General features: G+C 37.2%; 1 protein-coding gene across 1 annotated transcript in view; it reads right to left on the bottom strand.

Moving 5' to 3' along the window:
* NEGR1 (neuronal growth regulator 1) overlaps positions 1-10484 on the bottom strand; it is a 947519-nt gene that overhangs the window by 325386 nt on the left and 611649 nt on the right. The gene's annotated exons all lie outside the window — the stretch shown is intronic.

The following is a 10484-nucleotide window of genomic DNA, read 5'->3' as shown; positions in this document are numbered from 1 at the left end:
GGGAGGGAGACGCAAGAGGAAAGAGATATGGGAACATATGTATATGTATAACTGATTCACTTTGTTGTAAAGCAGAAACTAACACACCATTGTAAAGCAATTATACTCCAATAAAGATGTTAAAAAGAATCTCTCTTCCCTTAATTTCTAGTACATTATCCTTCACTAATTTTCCTCTCACCTCTCTGGCTATTTCTTTTCACTTTTTCAAAACCCTTCACATCTTCACATCTCCCAAATATTGCTTCTGTCCTATGACCTCATTTTTCCTCATTCAGCACACTTTTCATGATTAAAGGGATTTGTTCATTCATTTTCATTTCACTATTATCTATATATTGATAAGCAACTGATTGATCTATTTATCCTGTATCTACATCCTGAATCTTGGAGACATTTATTTAGCAGGACATCTCCACTTGGATGTCTCACAGGCATCTCAGAATCAAAACACCAAAACCAAACTTACTTTTCCTGCTATACCTGAAACTCCTGCCAAGTTCCAATCTCAGTGAGTGCTCTGATTATCACCTAGTTGCTCAAGCCACAAATCTTAGCTTAACTTTGACAGCACATTTTGTCTTAGTCCATAAACCATCAGTCACTGTGTCTTGTCAATTTTACCTCCTAAGTAATTCTCAAACCCCTCTAGGAGCCTCTGTGTCTCAGTTACTGATCTCTGAATGCACATACTCGGATGATGTGCCAATGACTACATACTGCTTTGCAGAGTCATTTCAATCATTTCTCAAAACGCTTGCTCAGAAACAGTCATCCCATTTTTCAAGGCTGCCCTGCAAGAATATATTTTATTAGGTTCTTATAGCCATTTATTACTAAATAGTACTCTGCAAATGAATTTTAAAATACCCTTTGAATGACTCACTTACATTTATGACTGTAATTATTTCCTGTCAGCTTGTTATCCACCAGCATATTTAGTATCATGCAAGTATCTCCTCTATGCATTTTCCCATATTGAGTGGTTAGGGATGTGGTTTCTAGAACTAGCCTATATGGCTTCAAATGGTAGCTCTGCCATTTACAAGTTCTGTGACCTGATACAAGGTATTTGACCAATAGTTTACTCATCTGTGATGTGTGAGGATAATAACAGAACCTGCCTCATACTTATGGTTGTTGTGAGGATTAAGTTGGTTAATGCAAGCAAAGTGCTTAGAATGCTGTGTGACACATCATAGGAAATATATATATGTTGTTATTACAATGCACAGGATTAGGCATGCCAGGAATGTTAGTTTAGATAAATATTGTTTCTGTGGTGAGAGGTTACTGTATTCAAGGATTGATGCTTCTGTCTTAACATGATATTCAATGGAACTAGAAGTGAAAATAAATAAGTAGCTGAGAGGTGTTAATAGCAATGACCAGTTAAGTTCTCATATCATTGTAGGAGATCAGTAAATATATCTGTCTTGTAGATCTGTAGATGGAATTGAAGGTTGATCTCATGTTGGAGTCACTTTCTCTCTGCCTGAATTTCCAAGGACAATTTAACCTTAATTCACTTCTTTCCTTTCTTAACAAAACAAAACAAGAAAGCCTGCACTAATGTTATATGGCACACACATGCTTGCTATTAATAATTTTTCCCTTTTATTGTTTATTGAAGTATATTTGACATATAATATTATATTAGTTTCACATATATAACACAGTGATTCAGTATTTATATACATTATACATTGGTCACGAGTATAAGTCTAGTATCCATCCATCACCATAGAAAATTATTTCAATATTATTGACTATATTTCTTAAGCTGTATATTACATCCCCATGACTTATTTATTTTATAACTAGAAGTTTGTACCTCTTAATCCACTTCACCTATTTTATTCAATTTCCCATTCTTCTCTTCTCTGTTGATCACCAGTTTTTTCTCTGTATCTATGAGCCTGTTTCTGTTTTGTTTTGTTTGTTCATTTTTTATTTTTAGATTCCACAAATAAGTAAAATAATATACTTGTCTTTCTCTGCATGACTTATTTCACTTAGCATAATACCATCTAGATTTATCCATGTTGTCACAAATGGAAAGATTTAACTCTCTTTTATAGATAGTAATATTTCATTGTCTATATACCACATCTTCTTTATCCATTCATCTGTCAAACGTTCCTCTATTAATGAACACTTAGGTTGCTTCCAAAGCTTTATTATTGATAAATAATGCTGCAATGGGCATTAGAATGCAAGTATCTTTTTGAATTAAAGTTTTTGTCTTCCTCATATTAATATCCAGAAGTGGAAATGCTGGATGATATGGTAGTTCTAGTTTTAATTTTTTGAGGAACCTCTATGCTGTTTTTCATAGTGGCTGTACCAATTTACATTCACAGTGCACGAGGGTTCCCTTTTCTCCTCATCTTCACCAACACTTGTTGTTTCTTGTCTTTTTGATAATAGCCTTTCTGGCAGGTGTGAGGTACTATCTCACACACAAATCTTACATGTGTTTCCTTGTCTTTACAGAGGACTAGGCTGTACATACATAGCAAGAAATCTCAAAAAGTTGCAGAAAGAGCAACTTGGGAGTTTGTAAACTGAACAATTCCTAGAGCTCAAGCAATGTGAGGAGTCATTTGATCTCTGACCATCAAGAATGAAAAGGCTTCTGTAATCATCAGAGAATTCAGTGCAGACTTAAGAGGCTTATGTCTTAGTAGAAAGGTTAAAGAAAAGCTGGAATAGAGATTTTTCTAGATCTGTTCCTTTAAAGCTTAAAAGTAGGATTCCATGGACCAAAATTATCTATAAGTAATATAGCTTCCTGTAAGAAAAAAGCCCAACACTTTTTAAGAGAACAAAATGAAATCTAGACATTCAACAATGTAACAAAAAAAATGTCCAGTTTCCCATGAAAAAAATCACTATATATTCAAAGAAGCAGGAAGCTGTGAACAGTAACTAAGATAAAAATGAGTCAACAGAAATAGATCTACAAATGAGAGAGATGATAGAACCATCAGGCAAATATTTTAAAATAGCCAGCTATTATAACTATATTTAAGTATTTAAGGAAAAAATAGTGAATATAATTATGAGAGGAATGGAAAATAGAAAAAATTACCAAAATTCTTGACATAGGAACACAAAATATCTCAAATGAAATATTAACTGGCTGAAATTAATTGGCAGACTTGATACTGAAGACAAACTTTATTAAACTTGAAAGCATTTATTCAAGCATTTTAGTATTTATCTAAACTGAAGCAGAAGGAGAAAAGAATACAAATAACCAAACAAATAATTAAACAAACAGAGCCTCAGTGATATATAGAAAATATAAATTTCTCTCATATATGGATATTGGAGTTCCCTAAAGGGGATAGAAAAAATATTTGAAGAAATAAAGGAGGAATTTTTTCCAAATTTGATGCAGACAATAAAATGTCAAGTATAATAAGTTGATAATCTCCAATCAGGATAAACACAAATAAAAATCACTCAAAAGCACATTATAATCAAGTTGCTGAAAACCAGAAAGAAAGAGAAAATTTAAATAGCATCCAAAGACAAAACAAACATTGCATGCCAAGAAACAGAAACAAATATTTTCCAGACTTCTTGTCTGAAACTACATAAGCCAGAAGACAGTAGACCACAACCAAAAAAAAAATAAAGGTCCAAAATCAATCCTTTGAGCTTCAACCTTAAGAAACTAGGAAATGAAGAAAAAATGAAACCTAAAGAAAACAGAATTATGAAAGTAATAAAAAGCAGAAATCAGTAAAATTAAAAATGCACAATCAATAGAGAAAATCAATGAAACCAAAGCTAGTCTTTTAACAGGTCACTGAAATGGATAAAGCTTAGCTAGGCTGATAAAAAATAGAAAGATAACACAAATTACCAATATCAGAGGTGAAAGAGAGGATATAATAACTATAGTCATAAGAAAAATTGAATAACTACTAAACAAATACTAAGAAAAACTAACATTTAACTCAAGAATTTAGATTAAATGGGCAAATTCATTGAAAGACACAAATCTCAAAACCGACCTAGAAGAAATAGAAAATCTGAATATTCAATATATTTTCAATTATAAGAAATTAAATTTATAACAAAATTTCGCACATGGAAAACTCCAGGATCATGTTTATTAAGATTTTAAGGGAGAAATAATGCCAGACTTATACAAAGTCTTTCTGAAAATGGAGAAGGAAAATTCCCCAAAACATTTTATGAGGCTTACATTACTTCAATATCAAATCTAACAACAATAAAAGAAAAAAAAATCATGAACATGGACACAAAAATCTTTTAACAAAATTTTAGTAAACAAATCCAGTAATATATAAAAATGATAATACACCATGGCCAAGTGTGGTTTATCCCAGAATTGAAAGACTAATGATACAACTGAAAAGTCAAACAATATAATTCACTATATTAAGAACAACAACAATAATCTACAAGTATCTCTAGATGCAGGTAAATCATTGAAAACATTCAATATTCATTCAAGATAATATGTTTCAGAAAACTGAGAATTGAAGGGAACTTTCTCAACTTGACAAAAACTTCTGCAAAATCCCTACACCTAACCTCATACTTAATGATTTGAGAGTAAATCCTTTCCCCCTAAGAAGAGGGTCAAGGCAAGGTTGTCTACTCTGACCCATATCTCACATCTTATACATAAATTAACTCAATAATCATCATTGACCTAAATGTGAATCATAAAACTATAAATATTCTAGAAGAAAACTATGAATATTCTTTGTTTTGGACTAAGAGTTCTTAGATATGACACTAAAAGCATAAGACATAGAAGATATGGATAAACTGGATTTCATCAAAATTAAATAAAACTTTGCCTTACAAAAGACACTATTAATAAAATAGAAAGGCAAGCCATATAATGGGAGAAAACTTTCTAAATCATATTGGACAAAGGTCTTGTATCAAGCATATATAAGGAACTCTCAAAACTCAATAAAAACATACAATCTAATAAAGAAATGAACAAAAGATTTAAATAGATGCTTTTTCAAAGAAAATACTCAAGTAGTAAACAGATATGTCAAAAGGTGATAGACATAATTAGTCATTAAGAAAGTTAGGAAAAGCAAATCCAAAATGAGATTCCACTATACATATATTAGAATGGCAAACAAACAAACAAAAAACTCACACATAAACACACACAAAAAAACCACTGATTAGTGCTGGTAGAAAGCAGAACACCTGGAGTTCTCCTATATTGCTGGTGGAATGTGAAATGGCACTGTCCCTTTGAAAAACATTTTGTCAGTTTTTCATACAATTAAACATGCATTTACCATGTTACCAAACAATTTTACTCCCAGAGAAACAGAAATCTGCATTTGCATGAAAACCTGTGTACAATGTTTATATTGGCTTTATTGGCAATTACTAAAAATGAAACAACCCAAATGTCCTTTAAACAGTGAATGAATAAACAAATTGTGGTACATCCATACAATGCAATACCATTTGCCAATAAAAGTATTCACATTATATAACACAGATGAATCTCAAATACATTTTACTAAATGAAAGAAACTAGACCCAAAAGGCTACATGTATGAGTTAATTTATATAACATTCTAGAAATAGTGAAACTATAGATGTGAAGAATAGATCAGTTTTTGCCAGGGCTGGGGAAGGGAAGGCTGGTTGACTATAGAAGGGCATCATGAAGGAATTTCTTCAAATGCTTAAACTGTTTTGTATCTTGATTGTGGTGGTGAATACATGTGGATGTATTTGTTAAAACCCATAGAATTTTATGCTACAAAGAATGGTTATTTACTTTATGTAAATTTAAAGACAAAGCCTATATATACATTTTTTTTTGCAGTACGCGGGCCTCTCACTGCTGTGGCCTCTCCCGTTGCGGAGCACAGGCTCCAGACGCGCAGGCTCAGCGGCCATGGCTCACGGGCCTAGCTGCTCCACGGCATGTAGGATCTTCCCAGACCGGGGCACGAACCCGTGTCCCCTGCATTGGCAGGCGGACTCTCAACCACTGCACCACCAGGGAAGCCTGACAAAGCATATTGATATGTAGCATACCACTACATACTCAACAAAATGACCAAAATTAAAAAGACAATACCAAATGTTGATGAGGAAGTGGAGCATATAACACAGCTCTCTCCTAAGAACTAACATGAAAATCCTCTTTCCCAATCCTTTCAGTCCTACAGGGAAGGAGATAGTTTTAGGAGTATTCTAGTTGGCTGATGGTGAATCATATTTTAGAAGTTCCACAGAGGTAATGTGAATTACAACTCACTCTGCTATCTGTTGCCTTAGGATTTCAGCTGAAGGTTCCATTTTAGCATCCTATTATATTAGCTTTGTGACCCAAGGCCCTCTGTGAATAATATACTCTGTACTCCAGGGTCTGGCCAGAGAATAGAACTTTGATTTCTATTATCACAAGCTCACATAGAGAAATAGAATTCATAAGGGATTACATGAAGAAAATTCATTCGTTTCTTCAGCTATTTAAGTTTTCTTCTTTTCAGAATAAGCCAGTATATTAGAAGACTGTCCCCTTTCATTACTTTATTATGGTTCCTATTAAAATTTCCTTTACCAAATTTTGCTTTAGTGTTATCATACCAGTCATCATTGCGGGACATTATAAGAACGGCCATATGAAATTTCCCATTACATTTTTATTGGAAAAGTTACTGAGGCCCTACTGCTATAATGAATGTGTCCACTTACTGCAGACCCACGGGAGAAATTCATTGTGCATCTTAGTACCAGGAAAAGCTCTACTTCTGACATCCTAATTTGTTTTGATATTATGATACATGATCTTATAAACTGTTTGTTACCACCTTCATTCTTTTTTCTAGGCCAAGATACAGGAAAATATATTTTTGATATCTCTATATCTAGTATGTTTTGAGTATCATTAAGTAATATGTGGACATCATAAGAAAGAATATAAAGCAAAAGATATTTGGAAAATGGTTATATTACATATAATGGAGCAGAACTGTGTTAAAATAAGTAGATTAGATAATTTTCTATTGGCTATTACCATAGAGCCTTTGAATCTACTTTGTTTTTTTAAAATATTTATTTATTTATTATTTATTTATTTGGTTGCATGGGGTCTTAGTTGCAGCAGGTGGGCTCCTTAGTTGCACCTCCAGTGCTTCTTAATTGCGGCCCACCAGCTCCTTAATGTGGCACGTGGGTTCCTCAGTTGTGGTTCACAGGCTCCTTAGTTGCAGCATGTGGGTTTCTTAGATGTGTCATATGAACTCTTAATTGAAGCATGCACATGGGGTCTAGTTCCCTGACCAGGGATCGAACCCAGGCCCCCTGCATTGGGAGTGCAGAGTCTTATCCACTGCACCACCAAGGAAGTCCCCTGGATCTACTTTGTTTACAAGCAGAAATATTTGCTGAGCAGACAGAAAGCAAAGCAGCATGGTGCCTAATAGGAATGTTACAATAATTATGACACCACCTTGAGATCATCAAACAACATTCAACTAATCATGTTGAGGCTTCTAAAAGTCATTTAGCATCTTTAGGAAATAGACACATACCAACAGTTAACTCTAAATGTGTTCACATCAATACTACAAAGCTACAGTAATCAAAACTATGTGATATTGGCACAAAAACAGACATATGAATCAATGGAACAGAATAGAGAGCCAGAAATAAACCCACATATCTATGGTCAATTAATCTTTGACAAAGGAGGCATGAATATACAATGGAGAAAAAGTTTCTTCAGCAAGTGGTGTTAGGAAAGCTGGACATCCACATGTAAATCAATCAAGTTAGAACACACCCTCACACCATATACAAATATAAATTAACTCCAAATGGCTTAAAGACTTAAATATAAGACATGACACCATAAAACTCCTAGAAGAGAACATAGGCAAAACATTCTCTGACATAAACTGTACCAATGTTTTCTTCAGTCTCCCAAGGCAATAGAAATTAAAGCAAAAATAAACAAAAGGGACCTAATCAAACTTATAAGCTTTTGTACAGCAAAGGAAACCATAAACAAAATAAAAAGACAACTTACAGAATGGGAGAAAATATTTGCAAATGAAGCAAGCAACAAGGGCTTGATTTCCAAAATATACAAACAACTTATACAACTCAACAACAACAAAAAACAAACAACCTGATCAAAAAATGGGCAGAAGACCTAAATAGACATTTCTCCAAAGAAGAATCACTGATGGCCAATAGGCACATGAAAAGATGCTCAACATCGCTAATTATTAGAGAAATGCTAATCAAAACTACAATGAGGTACTACCTCACACAGGTCTAGAATGGCCATTGTTAAAATGTCTAGAAGCAACAAATGCTGGAGAGGATGTGGAGAAAAGGGAACCCTCCTACTCTGTTGGTGGGAATGTAAGTTGGTGCAGCCACTGTGGAAAACAGTATGGACGTTCCTCAAAAAACTAAAAATAGAGTTGCCATATGATCCAGCAATCCCACTCCTGGGCATATATCCAGAGAAAACTCTAATTTGAAAAGACATATGCACCCCAGTGTTCATAGCAGCACTACTTACAATAGCCAAGACATGGAAGTAATCTAAATGTCCATTGATGAATGGATAAAGAAGGTGTGGTACATATGCATAATGGAATACTACTCAGCCATTAAAAAGAATGAAATAATGCCATGTGCAGCAAAATAGATGGAGCTAGAGATGATCATAAGTGAAGTAGGTCAGACAAAGACAAATATATGATATCACTTCTATGTGGAAACTAAAATATGACACAAATTAACTTATTTATGAAAGAGAAACAGGTTCACAGACATAGAAAACAAACTTATGGTTACCAAAATGGAAAGGGGGTGTGGAAGGGACAAAATAGGAGTTTGGGATTAGCAGATACACACTACTATATATAAAATAGATAAACAACAAGGTCCCAATGTACAGCACAAGGAACTATATTCAATATCCTGTAACAAACCACAATGGAAAAGAATACGTAAAATATACATATAACTGAATCATTTTGCTGTACACTAGAAACTAACACAACACTGTAAATCAACTATACTTAGATAATAATAATAGGAAAAAATAAATAAATATGTTCATATGGATGCCTTTGTCAGGGAAAAAAGAGCGATTTTGTAACAATAATAGATAAAAGATTAGCAGGCAAGATGGCGGAAGAGTAAGACGCGGAGATCACCTTCCTCCTCACAGATACATCAGAAATACAGCTACACGTGGAAATTCTCCTATAGAACACCCACCGAACGCTGGCAGAAGACCTCAGACCTCACAAAAGGCAAGAAACCCCCCAAGTACCTGGGTAGGCAAAAGAAAAAAGAATAAACAGAGACAAAGAAGAGGGACGGGACCTGCACCAGTGGGAGGGAGCCGTGAAGGAGGAAAGGTTCCCACACCCTAGAAGCCCCTTCGCGGGCGGAGACTGTGGGTGGCGGAGGGGGAAGCTCCGGAGCCTCGGAGGAGAGCGCAGCAGCGGGGTGCGGAGGGCAAAGCAGAGAGATTCCCGCACAGAGGATCGGTCCCGACCGGCACCCACCAGCCCGAGAGGCTTGTCTGCTCACCCGCCGGGGCGGGAGGGGGCTGGGAGCTGAGCCTCGGGCTTCAGTCGGATCCCAGGGAAAGGTCTGGAGTTGGCAGAGTGAAAACAGCCTGAAGGGGCTAGTGCGCCACGGCTAGCCGGGAGGGAGTCCGGGAGAAGTCTGGAGCTGCCGAAGAGGCAAGAGACCTTTTCTTCCCTCTTTGCTTCCTGGTGCGCGAGGAAGCGGTTTAAGCGCGCCGCTTAAAGGAGCTCCAGAAACGGGCGCGGAGCTGCCGAAGAGACAGGAGACTTTTTCTTGCCTCTTTGCTTCCTGGTGCGCGAGGAAGGGGTTTAAGCGCGCCGATTAAAGGAGCTCCAGAAACTGGCGCGGAGCTACCGAAGAGACAAGAGACTTTTTTTTTGCCTCTCTGTCTCCTGGTGCGAGAGGAGAGGGGATTAAGCGCACCACGTAAAGGAGCTCCAGAAACGGGCGCGAGCCGCGGCTGTCGGCGCGGACAGCAGAGACGGGCGTGGGACACTAGGGTTGCTGCTGCCGCCACCAAGAGACCTGTGTGCGAGCACAGGTCACTCTCCACACCGCCCCGCGCGGGAGCTCCTGCAGCCCGCCACTGCCGGGGCCCCGGGATCCAGGGACAGCTCCCCCGGGAGAACGCGTGGCGCGCCTCGGGCCAGTGCAGCGTCACGCCGGCCCCTGCCGCCGCAGGCTCGCCCCGCATCCGTGCCCCTCCCTCCTCCCGGCCTGTGCCAGAGCCCCTGTATCAGCTGCTCCTTTAACCCTGTCCTGTCTGAGCGAAGGGCAGACGCCCTCGGACGACCTACACGCAGAGGCGGGGCCAAGTCCAAAGCTGAACCCCAGGAGCTGTGCGAACAAAGAGGAGAGGGGGAGGTCTCCCCCAGCAGCCTCAGAAG

Source organism: Physeter macrocephalus, chromosome 4 (genome assembly GCF_002837175.3).
Source record: "Physeter macrocephalus isolate SW-GA chromosome 4, ASM283717v5, whole genome shotgun sequence".
Taxonomy (NCBI): domain Eukaryota; kingdom Metazoa; phylum Chordata; class Mammalia; order Artiodactyla; family Physeteridae; genus Physeter; species Physeter macrocephalus.
The sequence above is the reverse complement of the archived record's forward strand: the minus strand, read 5'-3'. Positions and strand labels throughout refer to the sequence as shown.